This window comes from Ammospiza nelsoni, chromosome W (genome assembly GCF_027579445.1).
Source record: "Ammospiza nelsoni isolate bAmmNel1 chromosome W, bAmmNel1.pri, whole genome shotgun sequence".
Classification (NCBI taxonomy): Eukaryota; Metazoa; Chordata; class Aves; order Passeriformes; family Passerellidae; genus Ammospiza; species Ammospiza nelsoni.
Genome location: NC_080668.1, coordinates 11,327,731 through 11,344,168, shown reverse-complemented (window position 1 = coordinate 11,344,168; position 16,438 = coordinate 11,327,731). Strand labels below are relative to the sequence as shown.

General features: G+C 45.8%; 1 long non-coding RNA gene across 1 annotated transcript; it reads right to left on the bottom strand.

Moving 5' to 3' along the window:
• Positions 1–13,591: 13,591 nt before the first annotated feature.
• LOC132086208 (uncharacterized) lies at positions 13,592–15,948 on the bottom strand. Its single transcript, XR_009420380.1, has 2 exons — positions 15,372–15,948; positions 13,592–13,876 (listed from the first exon to the last, which is right to left on the bottom strand). It is a non-coding gene; the product is annotated as an uncharacterized LOC132086208 (long non-coding RNA).
• Positions 15,949–16,438: the final 490 nt, after the last annotated feature.

Sequence of the window (16,438 nt, the reverse complement as noted above, 5' to 3'; positions counted from 1 at the left end):
TGGTTCGGTTTTTATTAATTGCTGTCTGTATTTTCTGTTGAAGGTTAGGAGTCATCCTAACCCACCCAAATAAATGGCACAACTGTCCTGCATGTTGTGGCTGGAAAGGTATAGTTTAGATGTTAAAATCACTTCTCATACAGCTGTTGTGCAGGTTCTGGATCTATGTGTTTAGCAGTACAGATTTCTACTCTTGATCAAATTTATTAAAGCAGTTGCTTTTTCCTACCACAATCAAATTGCATCCTACTAGCTCAGATGATTACTTTCACCTGTGAAACATATAAGAGCAACTTGTCTGGTTGAAAGACTCCCATCGCATTTATGAGCAGTTTGCAACTTGAATCAGTTGGATAGCTTATTCTGTAGTCCCCTTACTGTGGATTTCTGTATGTGTTCTTTCAGTTACAGCAAAATTACTTGCTTTGCCTTGAATATTGTAATTAATAACCTCGACTGTACCCACCCTTTTTTGGTGGGCACTTCCAAGTAGACAAGGACACCGCAGACATTATCTGTGGACCTGTGGTGCTGCCTGCATGCAAGGCCATCTCAGTCTATGTAGGTAGTTTTTTTTAACTTCTGTTAGTACCACTAAGATACTGTCTCCTGCAATTGCTGTTTCAGCCATAGCTTAGTGGCACAAGGGAATTTATCTGCATTTGAAACATTTGATTGCCTGTATTTAATTTAAATTCTTTTGTCAGTTCTTGAGTAACTTTACCTACTCCTGTTTCTTAATCCAGTGCCTTTCTGACTTATCCCACTGCTGTTCTGCTCTTCAAAATCTGACCAGTGTGAGGAAAGCGAAGGGAGATGATCACATCCTGATTGATGAGCATCGATCTCAGATTTATTGATCCAGCTTACACACTTTTATAGTAGTGTTAATTAAGCTCATACATATTGCAAAACCTGAGCTCATCATTGGTTACAGATTACACACCAACCCCTCCTTTGTTGTCAATACCTGTGGTTTCTTGTTGAGGCTAATACTTGTTTTTCTCATCCTGTTGTTGACTTGTTATTGACCATTCTCAAGGCCTCCATGTTTTCCATCATGTTTTTCTCATCACTTTACTCAAGGACATGGTGTTTATTGTTTTTAAGGAAAAAGCCTGAGAACTTGCTGCTTACAGCTGCCTTTTACTTTTTAACCAGCTGTATGTGCTCATGGCCTTTTCCTATAAGCCATGTCTGAACAAAATTCTCCAACACCAGTGCCTGCTCAAGCATCTTAATGCAGAATGCCTGTGGTACATAAGGAATGCGACTTCATCCCTCTTCTCTTCTGCCAAAGTACTGATATCCGAAGTACATATGAAAAGTGAATTTTTTTTCAGTGAGGCTGTTTTGTAAAATAAAATAGTTACCAAGCCAGAAGTACTCAAATGGAGATGCTTAAAGAATGGGTAGCCATCTGCTTATCTGTATTGTCAAGCTGGAAAAACTGTACATGTAATTCGTACCTTAAGTTTGGACTTTGATTCTGTAACCCTGGGTTCTGATATCTCTCTTGTCACTAGCCCTGTCTGAGCTTGATTTTCATAGTATCGCCAAAGCCAAGTAATCAAAAATCAGATAGTTTGTGTAAAAAACAGGCCTAAAAATTAATTTTGAGTTGCCTTTTGGCAAGTTGGGTACGCTGAGCTAACATTTAAGTACCCTTTTCCCTCCAAAGAAAAACCTGATTTCATTTTGATGTTGTTTCAGGGCTGAGGCTTTGAGAACAATGTAAAATGCCTGGATTCTTCTGGTTTTAAATTGTGAGAACTGATAGTAGAACATTTTCTCTGTGTATTTCCCCCTTACTTTAGTGCATGTTTCCTATCTAGGTGGTAAGCTCTCTGCAAAATGAATTCTCCGCTGTTACTTAAGCATCTTGCAGAGTACTTTGGCTTTCAGGTGCTGTTATATAATTCTAGAGCAGTGAGAGCTGTGGTGTTTTCCTGCTCTTATTCAGGACATTGTGCTGAATCAGGACTTTTAACCTCCTTGAGACTGATTGCAGGCAAGCAGCATAAATAGTTTAATTTTAGACTACCCATATAATCAGAACAGAGAGGTAAAGTCTGAATTTGGGGCTCTGAATTGCTCTCTGGTAGAGAACCTAGGCTGTTGGCTGAGGTGCCTGATTTAAATGCATAAAGTAGGAATATCTTCCTGTCCTGGTTCTGGCCAAGACAGGGTTAATTTTTGCAGTAGCCATGAGGGGGCATGGCTAGCACACAGAGGTTATTCTTTACAACTTCATGTCATTTTCTGGGAACAGGGGAAGGGGTCCTTTTGGGGTCATGTAGTGTGGTGGGTGGGTGAGTATTGCCAGGCTCTGTGTGGTGAACAAATCCTGTGTGAATTGTTCACCTCCCTTATACACTTCTGTTATTAATATTGTTGCTATTACTGTTTGTTTCCTTATTTCACTGTTGTTTCCAGTAAATTGTTCTTATCTCAACCCGTGATCTTTACCTTTTGTGCTTCCAATTCTCCTCTCCAGCCTGCCCCAGGGGAAAGGGGGGAGTGAGCGAGCAGTGCATGGTTTCAGTGGGAACACTAAATTGGGGAATATCATTCCTAAACCATGACAGCCTTATTTGGTGCCCAACTTGGGGCTCAAAGGATTGAGATAACAACAGATCTTACCAGAGTGGGTTGGAACCAAATTTGATCTAAGCATTTGTTGTATTAGGTTCAGAGCCACTGGTCACAATGTTGCTTGGTCTGCTCATGTGGTTGTGGCACCTAACCCTGTATATATTCCCATATATGCAACATGTGCTCCTCATTATGATTTTCAGAACAAGGAGAGGGATCAGGAGTGTTTTGTTGATGTACTGTGTGATATTGGTTTATGACAGAACATCAAAGACAATGAGGGTCATTTGAGATGTGTCTTCAGTGCTTCCCTTCTGCCTTTACCTTGCATGCTACTACTAGGAGTCCTTTAATAATCATACCCAGCCTGTGGGGGGGGGACAGGGGAGGACAGCTTTCCATCTCCTTTTCCTCCTTCAGGCCTGTTACAACAGGTTTTGAGAATTTTGAATTCCTTTTGGGTGTTAAGGAAAGCATGTTCTTGTTGCTATGTTTGCCAGGTCACCTCAGTGAGGTCCATATCATGTTTAGTTACAAGAGATTTTTAGGAGGGTCTTTCAGAGATCTGCCCTGAGGGTGGATAATCATGAATGGCATGGAAGGTGGGAGAAAATCAGCCAGCTTTTGAAGGACTATTCTGCTCTAATGGTTTGGAAGTTCACCCCTGAACAACTGCAGGACCCTGATAGTGGCAGTATATTGGAAAGAAAAATGCTGTGGCAGTTCTAGAGAGGTGCGAAGTTATGCAAGGTGCTAGACCCTGGCTACTATTTATTGGACACTGCCCATTACTAGACAGCACCCTCAGGGGGAGGAGGAGGAGGAAAGCAGACCAACAGGCACTATGGCCACTCAAATTGCAGCTGAACCAGAGGTACAACCTGTGCTGGTAGCAGTTGCCCCTGTACAGAAGAAAAAAGCCAAGACAAAATCAGTTCTTTTAGGGATGAAGAAGTAGGGCCCTCACAGCAGGAGGAAGAGGCAGGGCCAGAGATAATAATACAATCCCTATTCCTGGGTAAGCTGCAAGGTATGCAAAAAGATTTCAACTGCCAGTTGGGTGAGCCCACAGTAACCTGGTTGCTCTGATGCTGGGATGTCATGGCCCACAGTACGAAACTAGATGGTAGTGAAGCCAAGCAACTGGGATCCCTGTCCCAGGATGTGGGCATTGACCAGGAGATTGTAAAAAGAATAGAAACTCAGCCTCTGAAGGCAGCTCCTGTATAGCTTGAGGGAAAGATAGCTTTTCAAGGATGATCTAGTAGTGCAGCAAGACAGGTGGAACACCATGGAACAAAGTATCCAGCATCTGAGAGAATTAGCTGTGCTGGAGGTACTCTTTAAGGATTCAAATAATGAGCAATCCCCTATAAATCCAGATATGGTCAAATGTACACAAATTGTGAAGCAGAAATTCCTATGGAGAGTACCATTGTCATGCATCTACTTATTGGCATTGATGTCAATGAAAGAAAGAGAACAAAGAGTGGGTAATTTGGTTAACAAACTCCAGCAATATGAAAAAAGTATCTCTTACCCTATATGGGCTTGTGTCTTGTCTGTATAAAGACTGTCCAAGGACATCCATCAATTTAAAGAGGACTACCAGCAATTTAAAGAAGTGTTCCATGCCCTACTTGTACAAAGAGTTTCTGCTATTGGGAGAAAGTGCCCCCCTGTTCAAGAGAAAGAGTACACATCGCAAGGTCACTTGTGGTCTTACCTACATGGCCACAGAGAGGACATGAAGAAGTGGAATGGAAAACCCATCTCTGCCCTAACAGCATGGGGATGTGAGCTGAGAGTAAGAACAAGCACTGCAAGAAATCCTTCAAGGAAAAATGCTGCTCCAGTTTCCAGTGGGCAAGTCCTCAGACAGAAGAGGTGGGTGTAGTGGTTTGACCTTGGCCAGGTGCCCACTAAGCTGCTCTATCACTCCCTTTCCCAGTGGGACAGGGGAGGGAGAATAAGATAGAAAACAGCTAGGAGGTTTAGATAAGGCAGTTTACGAAAGCAAAGAAATAAACAAGCAAAAGTTTGCATGCACATCAGCAAAGGGAAAAGTTAATTTCTACTTCCCATCAGTGAGCCACTGTTTAGCCTCTTCCCAGGGAGCAGGGCTTCAACACATGCAACAGTTGCTCTGGAAGGCAAACATTGTAGAATCACAAATAAATAAATAAATAAATGCCCTCCTCATTCCTCTTCCCTACCTTAGCTTTTATATCTGAGCTGACATCATATGGTATAGAATATCCCTTTGGTTAATTTGGGTCAGCTCACCTGGTTATGTCCCCTCCCAGAATCTTGCCCACTTCTCACCGCAGGGCGTCCCTGACCAGGTAATAATTAGCATTGCCTCCATGATTCACAGAAGGCTGATCAATCTCTTTATTATATATTGTCATTATTAAGAAACCCATTGCTTTTATAGACAGTTACAACACACCTGGACCTAATTGGTCCACCAATCCAAACACCATCACCATTGGCTAAATAAGAAACTACCCTTTGGTAAACAAATCTCCTTAACACATTCCACATGTGCACAACAACAGGTGCAGCAAATGAAGATAAGAATTGTTTCTCATTCTTTTCTCTGATCTTCTCAGACTTTTCCCCAGGACAATGCCTGGGAAAGTTGTCTCTTTCTCTGTGGCCAGAGAGCTGCTGCCACACCTACTCCCAGCCCCTTGATGGGGGGGAAGGAATGTTAGAGGGACAGCACTGTTCAGCAGTAGCCAAAACACTACCAATGAAAAGCACAGAACTGTGAGGGGTGCTAAGGAAAAATGAACTCTATCTCAGTCAGCCCCAATACAGAGGGCTAATGTCACTTGTGATCCTCTTGAAAAGACATCCAGGTCATATGTACAAAAAATGAGCAACAACTACTATGACCAGGACTAAAGACCTCTGGCCAGGTGGAGGAAATGGACATTCAAATCTATTGGACTGTATGGATCCAATGGCCTGGCACATCAGATCCACAAGAGTAAAAGGCTTTAGTTGACACCGGTACACAAAGTACCCTGATGCCATCGAGATATGTAGGGACTGAATCCATCTCTATTTCTGGGGTGACAGGAGGATCCCAACAGCTGACTGTACTGGAAGCTGAAGTGAGCCTGACAGGGAACAAATGGCAAAAACACCCCACTGTGACTTGCCCATAGACCGTGTGCATCCTTGGCACAGATAACCTAAGGAGAGGGTATTTCAAGGGCCCAAAAAAGCATTATTGGCCTTTTTGGATAGCTGCTTTGGAGACAGAGGAAATTAGCTAAATACCTTTCTTGGTGTCTCAGAGGACCCTTCTGCTGTGGGACTTCTGAGGGTCAAAGAACAACAGGTACCAATTGCTACCACAATGGTGCACTGTCAACAATATCACACCAACCAGGACTTTGTGACCCCCATCCATGAGATGATTAATGAACTGGAGAGCCAGGGAGTGGTTAGCAAGAGTCACTCACCCTTCAATAGCCCTGTCTGGACAATGCATAAGTCCAGTGAAGAGTGGAGACTGACAGTGGACTATCGTGGCCTGAACAAAGTCAAGCCACCACTGAGTGCTGCTGTGCCAGACATACTGGAAATTCAGTATGAACTGGAATCCAAGGTGGCAAAGTGGTGCACCACTGACATTGCTAATGTGTTTTTCTCCATTCCTTTAGCAGCAGAGTGCAGGCCACAGTTTGCTTTTACCTGGAGGGACATTGTCCTGGTTTAGGGCAAATTTGGGAGAAAACCTCCAAAAGGGGGCCCCTTCAGAAAGCAAACCCACACGGCCCCTCCCCCCAACCGGTTTGGGAAGGATTCCTCCGAGAGAAGTGGAAAGAACCTGTTTATTTAACAGGCAAAACACCCCCCAGCACACAAAATGAACAATACCGGATGTCACCACTCTTTCACTGCTCTGAAAAAGATGACAAATTCAGAAAATCTCTCTTGGGGGTGGTCGCTCTGTTTTCAGTCCCTCCGGTGCTGGGGTAGCTGCTGCAGCCACAAGGTGCAAACTCTTGGTGTTTCCCAGGTCCCAGTCAGGAGCAGGTTCAAGTAGGTCCAAAAAAAGGGAAAGGAGAAACAGTCCAGGAAAAATTTGGACTGCTTAGCTAAACTAACTAATGAGCAGAAGCAAAAAGCAAGAGGAAAGCAGAAGCAAGAGCGAGAACAAAGTGAAAAGCCAAGCAAAAAGCAAAAGCAGCACTATGTACTGCCCCATCTGTGTGTCCTGCCAGCTGTGGGGGAGTGGCTGATAGCAAAAACAAAACAAAACAAAACATTCACTCTTCAGAGCCAGACTTGAAGGCACAGAACATAATATCCAGCATAAACAGAACACAGGAATGGGGATACAAGCATCATAACTCACCCTAGGACAGGCATCCAGTACACCTGGAACTGTAGCAGTCTGAATTGCTGCTAGTAAAGTCCAAGGTAAAGAAGCAAAAAAGGGCCTTTGCATAATATCCACAGATGTTTAATTTATCCATGTGGTGAGATGTTCAGGTCCCAGACACACACACATGGAGGGTCCAGCTTTCTCTCTCCAAGGGCCCGGGGGCTGACCCTGGTCTCAGGGCATTACAAAGATAAGGGCCAATTATGGAAGAGGAAAGGAGTAGTTCAGGAACATAGGAACAGACATAGGAACAGGGGGAGGAGCCAATGGGATGTAACTTAGGGGATGCCCCCCAGGGCCTCCACAACTCCCCTTTTTTTTATATTAAGAAAGTTTCTCTGAAGAATCAATTGAATCAACACAAAATAACAAAAGCAATCAAAAGTGCCTATTAGATAATTTTCAAAATGCAAACAATTCTGAGTTCTCAATGTCCTAACAGATTTCCTGGAGTGTCTTAGAGCTGGCAGGAGGGATACGGGATCTTTGGGGAGAAACAGGGAAAAATGTGGAATTATTCTAACTGCCACGGCGAGACATGGAACAAACAACCCCAGACATAGACCAAACATCTCAAAATTGACACAGGTAGGGACAGATCCCCATATCCCCACTACCACAATTCCCCCTTTTTAATTTAATTTTTATGATAGCGTTGTGGGGGTGATGGCAGTGGCAGTTAACTAAACTCCAGATTCTTCCCACCATCGCTGAGAGGGAAAAGGTTCTTGACTGGAGCTGGTAACAGTTTTAACAAACAGTTTTTTACAAATGCCAATAACAACAGAAATTAAAAACAATTGAAACAACTAAACAAATGTCTTTGATGACAGATGACATCCATCCAGACAAACCCTATTCTTTAAAGATGTTAGAAAAACAGTTCCCGGTGTCCTCTTTTATCACTTGCACAAGGTCTCTCATCTTATTGATCAAGGCATGGATGCTTTGGCTTTTGTCAGTGATGTTGAAGCAGCGCAGTCCCTCAAACTCTTGGCACCCATGCCCATGTGCCAGCGACAAAAAATCAATGGCTGCCCAATTCTGTAAAGTCGCCTTCCTAGTCACCTCTTCTTCTTCTAGGAGGTCGCTGATTGCTGTCGATGTTAAGTTGGCCTGTTTTACCACCCATTACTCGACATGTCCCAATTCCCGGAGTGCTTTTGCAGTTGCTACCCACGGTAGAAATATAGACACAGCTGGTTTTGTTTGTTTGGAGCAAATTTCTACTTTAGGATGGCAGTTTTCATCTAATTGTATTGTGCTGCGTTTAACTTTTTGAGGGACCGAATTATTTAATTTAGATTTCCAATTAACAGTTTGGGTTTGGTGGGGGCAAAACAGGGACAGCTGACCAAGGGTACAAGGACCTCCTATAAGATGAGAGGGGATCCCCGCCCAGGCTCCTTGCCCACAAATAAAGAAGATTCATTTTGGGAGTTTCAGGGGTGCGAGGCACCCACAGGAATAGGTGAGAGGTAACTGGATAATAGATTTACACCACAGGGCTGCTTGGAATTCTTTATGATAAACCTTAATGGAAATATAAGTTTTGTGGTGAAAACAGGCTTATAAGGGAAATTAATGCAAAAAGGGACTATTGTTGAAATTAACAACTCAAATGCTATGGGCTCCTTTTCCACTTGGGGCAAACTGGAGGACCATTTGCTCCACAAAACCAAAAGATTGTTAATAACAAGGTATTTTTTGAGATTTGCGGGAGGATTTTGGTTTGTACTGTTTACAAGGGACCGGAGATGTAAAGGGTATTGATCTAATCAAAATGTGACCCCTACTAGGCAGGTTGACATCGGGTCATCGGCTGAGGCCATTGATAGACGTAGATGGTCTCACTGTAGCACATGAGCAAGGGTTACCCATACATTTTGCTTCGGTTGAGGGACAATCCACACCTTGAAATTCTGGGACTGGAGGAGCACCAGGAGTAACATGATCAGCTATTTCCACATGTTGTCTGGTACAGATGTCACTTGAACATAAAAGAAGGAAAACACATTAGGGAAATTTAACAACAACTTTCATCAGGGAATAAAGAAAAGAGATATGGGAGTTCTGAGTGTTCTTGTTCCTTTTTCTTCTTTAGGTTGGAGGCTACAGCCACATTGGCTGGGTCCTCCAACGGTGACAGGGTGATAGTTTGGTGGTCTTTTTCTGTTAATAGGTACGGCCTAACCCATTTTCACGGGATCCACTTCTGACCAGAGGGTGCGGACACGCAAGCGTACCCACGCCCCCAAGTGATTAGGTTGAAGGGCCCTTGGATTTGCTGTTACTAGGGATCTTTTATTAGCACTGGTGGGTTTCTTTTGAACTTTAACATGGGATTTTTATTAAAGTGTCTCACTACCAGTGGGTTTAGACTTTCAAAGGAACAGTTCAAGAAGTTAAGGGTGAACAGTGCCTTTGAAAGCCTGAGCTGGGGAGATAATAGCTTGGTGTCAGCCCTCTGGTGTTCTAGGGTTTGTTTCAGGTTTTGATGAGTTCTTTCTATTATTGCTTGGTCGGTGGGGGAGTATGGAATTCCAGTTTGATGTTCAATTCCCCATTCAAGCAGGAAATTACTGAATGCCCTGGAGACATAGTCTGGCCCATTGTTGGTTTTAATGACTTTTGGAATCCCCAACATGGAGAAGGCCTGTAGCAGGTGTTTATGTGCATCCATTGCCTTCTCCCCTGTGTGGGCTGAGGCATAGACTGCACCAAAAAAGGTATCTACACTAACATGGGCATATTTAAATCTGCCAAATTGGAGTACATGGGTTACATCAGTCTGCCAGATTTCACAACTTTGGAGACCTCTGGGGTTTACCCTTGCCCCCAGTGATGGTAATGCGGACCTCTGGCATTGTGGGCATATGGCCACGATTGCTCTGGCCTGGTCACACGGTAGATGGAATTGGCGGGCCAGACCAGGAACATTCTGATGGAACTGCTGATGGCTAATTTTGGCTCGATGGAAGTCGTTTCCTTGGCCAGCCAGTTGTAACGGTGCGGCCAAGGCATCAGCTCTGCGGTTGCCCTCTGCGATGAAACCTGGGGAATCAGAGTGTGATCTGAAATGCATGATGTAAAAAGGTTGCTCTCAGTGGGAAACCAGCTGTATTAATCTTGAGAGCAGCTTGTAAATCACCGGATTCAAGACTTCTTTGAGCACCACGTGCTCAGCCCTAGATACCACCCCTGCCACGTAAACCGAATCAGTTACAATGTTAATAGATAGGTTCAGGAAATTTCTCAAAGACTCTAACGATAGCATCCAATTCAGCTACTTAAGGGGAGCCTTCAATGATTTTAACATCGGTTTCTCACCGCTGAGTCTGGGGTCTTTCCAAGTCATTACAGACTTGTGGGAACCCCTGGACGTGTCGGTGAAAATGGTTAGAGCCTTGAGGGGCTTACGACTTTGAATTTCTCTTGGCATTAGATGGAATTCGCTATTAAACAGTTTATGACCTGGTTGGTGAATGGTCAATTTCCCAGGGTAACTGTCTAGGGCAAACCGAAGGTTCTCATTTTCTCTCAGTAGGTGTTCCACAGTCTCATTATTTAATCTTCCGGTGGACAGCCGAATTGGTACGTGAATGCATGTGAAATCACACCCCACAAGCAACCACACACGTGCCCTGGCCTTTCAAATGAGCCGGGTCATGAGTTTTGTGGCCAAGTGATGCTTTTGGGCAGACTGTGGCCAAGCAACACCCACTCTATTATCAAGAGGGGGTCCTTTTGACCTCTGTCCCACTGAAAAATCAACCCATGCAAGTGTGGCAGTTTTCCTGAAATGATGAATTTGTAAGGGAGTTTGGGCCAGCAGCGGTGGGGCTGCCAACTTTCCAACGCTAATTGGATCCTTTCTAGCCCAGCCTGTGCCTCTTGGGTTAATGTCCTCAGGGCATCCATCTCCTCCCCCAGTATCCTGGTTTGAAAAGCATCAAACCATGATACCCCCTTTTAACAAATCTAAAAGAGAAGACAGTTCACCTGTGGTTAGGCCCAAGCAGGGCCTCACCCAATTTAAGGTTTCACACAGTTGTTGGAGATCTTACAGGGTTTTGGGCTCATCTTTGATCACCAACCGCTGTGGTGTTATTGTGTGGTTGGTGATTTTGAGGCCTAAATATCTCCAGGGTGGAAGCCTCTGCACTTTTTCATGATTTAACTCAAATCCTGCTGCTGACAAAGCAATAACTGTACCATCAAGAACCTGTGTGTGTTGTCGTCGGGGACGCATACGAGTACATCATCCATGTAATGATAGATGATGCACTGTCCTGCTTTGGCACGCACTGGGGACAAGACTGACAACGTACCATTGGCAGACGGTGGGCGAGTTCTTCATCCCTTGAGGAAGAACACATGAATGGTAACCTCTCATTGAGGCTTCTCGGTTGATGGAAGGAACCAAGAAGGCAAAACGCGGTGCATCGGCTGGGTGTGGGGGAATTTGGAAAAATTTATGTCAATGACTGCCAATTGCCAGTTTTGAGGGAGCATTGATGGGGATGGCATACCCAGCTGGAGAGACCCCATGTCCTCGATTACATCATTAATTTTTCTCAAGTCGTGAAGGAATCGCCACTTGTCTTTCCCCGGCTTTTTGATTACGAATACCAGGGAGTTCCAAGGGTTGCTGGTCTCTACGATGTGCCCTTTGACCAACTGTTCCTCCACAAGTTTATTGAGTGCTTTTAATTTCTGTTTACTGAGTCGCCACTGATCCACCCAGACTGGTGTTTCAGTTAGCCAATCTAACTTCTGAGTAGGGTGCTCTTTCTCAGTGGCTGCTGTTGATAACCCTGAGGGGTCAGCAGCTCTAATTTGGCCCCTCATTGGGACATGCAATCTCTCCGCCATAAGGTAAACTTGGTGTTCAGCACGAATGGGGGTATATTTGCCAATTGCCAGTCGGGCCCTGTATATTTTATGATGATCTTTGATTGTTTCGCAAATTGTGTGCCCCCTACACCTAAAACCTTGTAGTCCATGTCCTGCAGTTCCCATTGTGATGGCCATTTGTGCGGTGGAATGACCGTCACATCTGCCCCGGTGTCTATCATCCCTTGAAGTTGGACATTGTGCCCCTCACTTTTAAGGCTGCACCATATGAGGGGCTTCTCCTCTCCTACTACTTCAGTATAATAAACTGAAAGGTCCAGGTCGTCCCATAAACACTGTGGCACTGGAATGGCCTGGGCGATGACCTGGCCCTTTGGTAGGAAGAGAGGGGGATGGACACAGCGTGCCATGAGAACAAGATGCTCCATGATAGGTGGTAGAAGTCCCGGTGCAATCTCGATCTCACAGGATGTATGCTTTGTGTCCCCTATGGCAAGGTACTCACATCCCCGCCCATAGCGAGACTGGACCCATTTGCAGAATGTGATTTCCAGCTCTGGGTCCATGTAAAGTACTTTCCAGCTAGAGTCGGTAAACATCACAGATTGGGTAAGGTGTAGCCTAAAAGGCTCAGTCACGTCCTGTGTAAAAAACAAGCCAAAAGGGCTATTAATATGATATGGTGCACAATCATCATCATCATCCTCGCGCCCTGCCCCATTTATTTCATTGCGTGGAGCAGAATCGCGCTCACGCGCTAGGTTTTTTGTTGTCTATTTTCATCATGCTCCCTTCCCTACTCCCTTCTTGGTGGAATCGGGGGGGTTCTCCCCAGATAGGGACAGTCCCTTATAAAACGTCCTTTCTGCCTGCAGTGAAAGCAGGGATATAGTTTTGACACCGGTGGTGAGATGGAAGGTAGTTGAGTGTTGGTGACTTTTTCGGTGCTTCTACTTGAGGGAGTCTCGCCTTCCTGGTGCATTCTTCCATGATTAAGGCAAGTGATGGTGGTGGCGATGAGGGAAGACTGAGGATGACTCTTTAGCAGTCTTCATGGGCACCTTTGGTTAGGAGGTCTATGATGACGTCATCTTGGGCATCTGATCTAGGGATTCCCCTTCCTATCACTTCTCAGACTCTGTCTAAAAAATTTAGAAATGCCTCATCAGGTCTCTGTTTTAAGGAGACAAGACTGGGCAAAGGATCTTTAGTGGGTAGGAGGTTAAAAGCTTTTTCTGCCTCTATTTTAATTATTTCTACAACTGCTTGAGGGATTTTTTTCAGCCTGAGCTGTGGGTTGCTCCCACTCACCCTCCCTCCCACGATGTTCTATATAAAAGGGTTTGTCACCTTCGTCATTTGCTGTTTCTTCATTGTCCCATAAAGTCGGAAGGAGGTTGGTAAGTCAATCCTGCCAGGCTTTCATCCATAGCGTATATTCTGATGGACCACATAGGCTGAATAATATTTCTTTCAGGTCCCCGAGAACTAGGACATTTGCCAAAAGGGTGGTCCTTAGAAAGCCTTTAAAATATTCACTTGACCGACCAACCTCCTTCTGGATTTTAAATAATTCTTTAATGTTGTTGTAGGGAAAAGGTGCCCACTTGGGACGCTTTCCCCTATGTCCTGATTTAGGGCAAATTTGGTAGAGAATCTCCAAAGGAGGGCCCCTCCAGAAAGCAAACCCACATGGCCCCTCCCCCCAACCAGTTAAGGAAGAATTCGTCGGAGAGAAGTGGAAAGAACCTGTTTATTTGACAGGCACAGCACCCCCCAGCACACAAAATGAACAATACCAGATGACACCGCTCTGAAAAAGGTGACAAAATCAGAAAATCTCTTTCGGGAGTGGTTGCTCTGTTAGTCCCTCCGGCGCTGGGGCAGCTGCTGCAGGCCAAACAGTGCAAACCCTCGGTGTTTCCAGGTCCCAGTCCGGAGCAGGTTCGAGATGGTCGAAGAAAAAGGAGAGGAGAAACAGTCCAGGAAGGAATTTGGACTGTTTAGCTAAACTAGCTAATAAGCAGAAGCAAAAGCAAGAAGAAGCGAGAGCAGAGAGAGAGCGAGCAAAGCAGAAAGCCAAAAAAAAAAGTGAAAACAGCCCTATGTACTGCCTGTCTCTGTGTCCCTGATAAGAGAAACCCAAACAAAACTTTGACTCTTCAGAGACAGTCTTAAAGGCACAGAACATATGAATGGGGATACAAGCATCATAACGTCACCCCAGGACACTGTAAGAAACGGGCACTGCAAAGATGACTGGATTGCTGTCGTCTGACATCTGGTCTTCTACTTCATCCTTCCTTTTACCCACAGTAGTGTGGGAACTGGAAGGAGGAGCATGGGAAACTGGAGGTGGGAGGGACGGTGCCGAAGGGTGAGGGGCAGAGCTAAGGCAGGGAACGGAAGCACCGAGAAGGGCAGTGGTTTGATCAGGGGGTGGAGCAGAGGGAGATACAGGGGGCAAAGCTAGGGTATTATGAGGATGGGTACCAGAGGAGAAGCTAGAGCACAATTGAGGGTTTTAAAACAGGGTAAGGGGGCAAGGGAGGAAGGGATTACGGGAAGTAGAAGGAGGGCCACAAGATGGGGACAAAGCCATGTGGTGTCCACCATTTTGTGACTCTTGGTAAGGGGGAAGGGAGCAAGGGAGAAAGGGATTATGGGGAGAAGAACCACAAAATGGAGGCAAAGCTGAGTGGCATCCTCCGTTCTGTGACTCTGGGTGAGGTGAGGAATCTGGGGGACGAGCTACAGGTTTTTCTACAGGTAAAAGGGGTGAGGTATTAGGGTCCTGGGAAGGAGCTCTGGCAGGGTAGCTAGTCCTGCTAGAGCCAGAGGGGTACCGGGGAAGATGTGGGGAGCTAGGGAGACCCACAATGTGGGGGCAGCAGTGCACTTGCTGCAGGTGGTTTGCTCCCCCAAGCTCACTCGGTTCGGGATGCTGGGGTTTAGGAACAAGGGCTACTGGAGCAGGGGTTTCAGGAGGAACTGGGGAAGATTTATTTGTATTTTCTTTCATTTTCTTTTCAATTTCTAATGTGAGAGTTTTCAATTTTATAAAGAGAGGATAAAAATCACTTTTTGTTTCTTCATCTATCATTGCATCTTCTCCAAGTTCAATTCCAATCCTATCCCAAAATCTTAGTGTTTTTACTTCATCATGACTAGTAGTCAGAAAATGGAAGAAAATCCACTTAACAAATCTCTTAACTTTTCCCTTAGATAAATGAAACTCTCCTCCCACCAAGGAATCCACAACTTGGTTATAAGCTCCCTTCTCCCTAGCAGACGGTCTCACACCCCTTGTGACTGAGACTGTTTGCTAGGTTTTTTCTTCCCACTTTCAAGGTAAAATGAAAACTAAAGGAAAAACACTCAAGAAACCCAGGGGCGGGGGTGGGGGGGGTTTGAACGTTGCGCAATATGCCTCCCCTAATCTCTGGGAGTCATCCCCACCCAACACTCAGGGTATCCCAGTCGGGTCGGTCCCGGACACTGGAGTACTCACAAAACCGAAGACTTGGAAATGAAAATCTCAGAGGTGGTCCTGGATCCAGAGGAAGGCTCCTCTCATGTCTGCAATGGAGGGGTTTCACTTTCCCGCCCGCCGGGAGCTGCACAACCAGAAAGTGCGTGAATTCACCAGCAGTGCTTGATGGTCCATGAACTTCACTTTGCAGGGGCGTCCACGCGCCCTGGAGACAGTTCTTTCTGTGGGGTCTGTGCCCCCTTGTTGGTGCGCCAAGCTGACATCACGCTGCGATCGTGGGAGGAGCAGTGGCGCCTGTCACCCGTGCGCTCTGAACACTTTTTGCTCTCAGCGCGCCCGCCAGGGATTGGCCATGTTCCTGGCTTTGCCGCGGGCAAGCAGGAATCGTGGGTCAGCCACTGGCACAGATCAAAAACGGCTGGGAGCTGCAGATAAACGTGGACCCTACATCCAAGGAGGGAGGCGAAGGGAGAAGAAAGGGCTCCTTGCTTGTTATTTCCGAGTTGCCTTTATTTCTTTCCCACGCCCCAGCGGTGCCGGGACAGCACCGTGTGGGATCAGTTATTGTTTCCCACGGTGGGGGCAGCGCCGAGGTGAGACAGGTGACGCAACCTTGCACCCAGCAGCAAAGCCAGTGGTGGCAGTCTTTCTCATGGGCAGGAGTTGCATGGGCAGCAGCAGCCTGCAGCAGACAGGGCAGCGCGGGGCAGCAGCAGGATTTCCCGTCACAGGGGCAGCAGCGGCTCAGTGGCAATGGAACCTTTCCGTGGCCAGAACAAGAGCAGCAGCAGTCTGGGTGGCGTCGGAGCCTTTCCATTGCCAGAACAAGACAGCAATCATCGCACAGTGCAGGTGTTTCTCTCCCCTGCAGTGGAGAGCTGAGTTGGAACCGCCGGTCCTGGCGCCACAGGACGCGGGGATGCAGAACTTGAAGGGGAAAACAGTGGCAAAAAGAGCGAGAGTGTTGAAGTGAGGGGGAGAACGACCATCCTATAATGCATCGAACTCCAAATTTATTGATCGATCAGTCACTTTAAATAACAGTGTTAATTAACTTCATGCATATTCCAAAATCCAGGTTTACG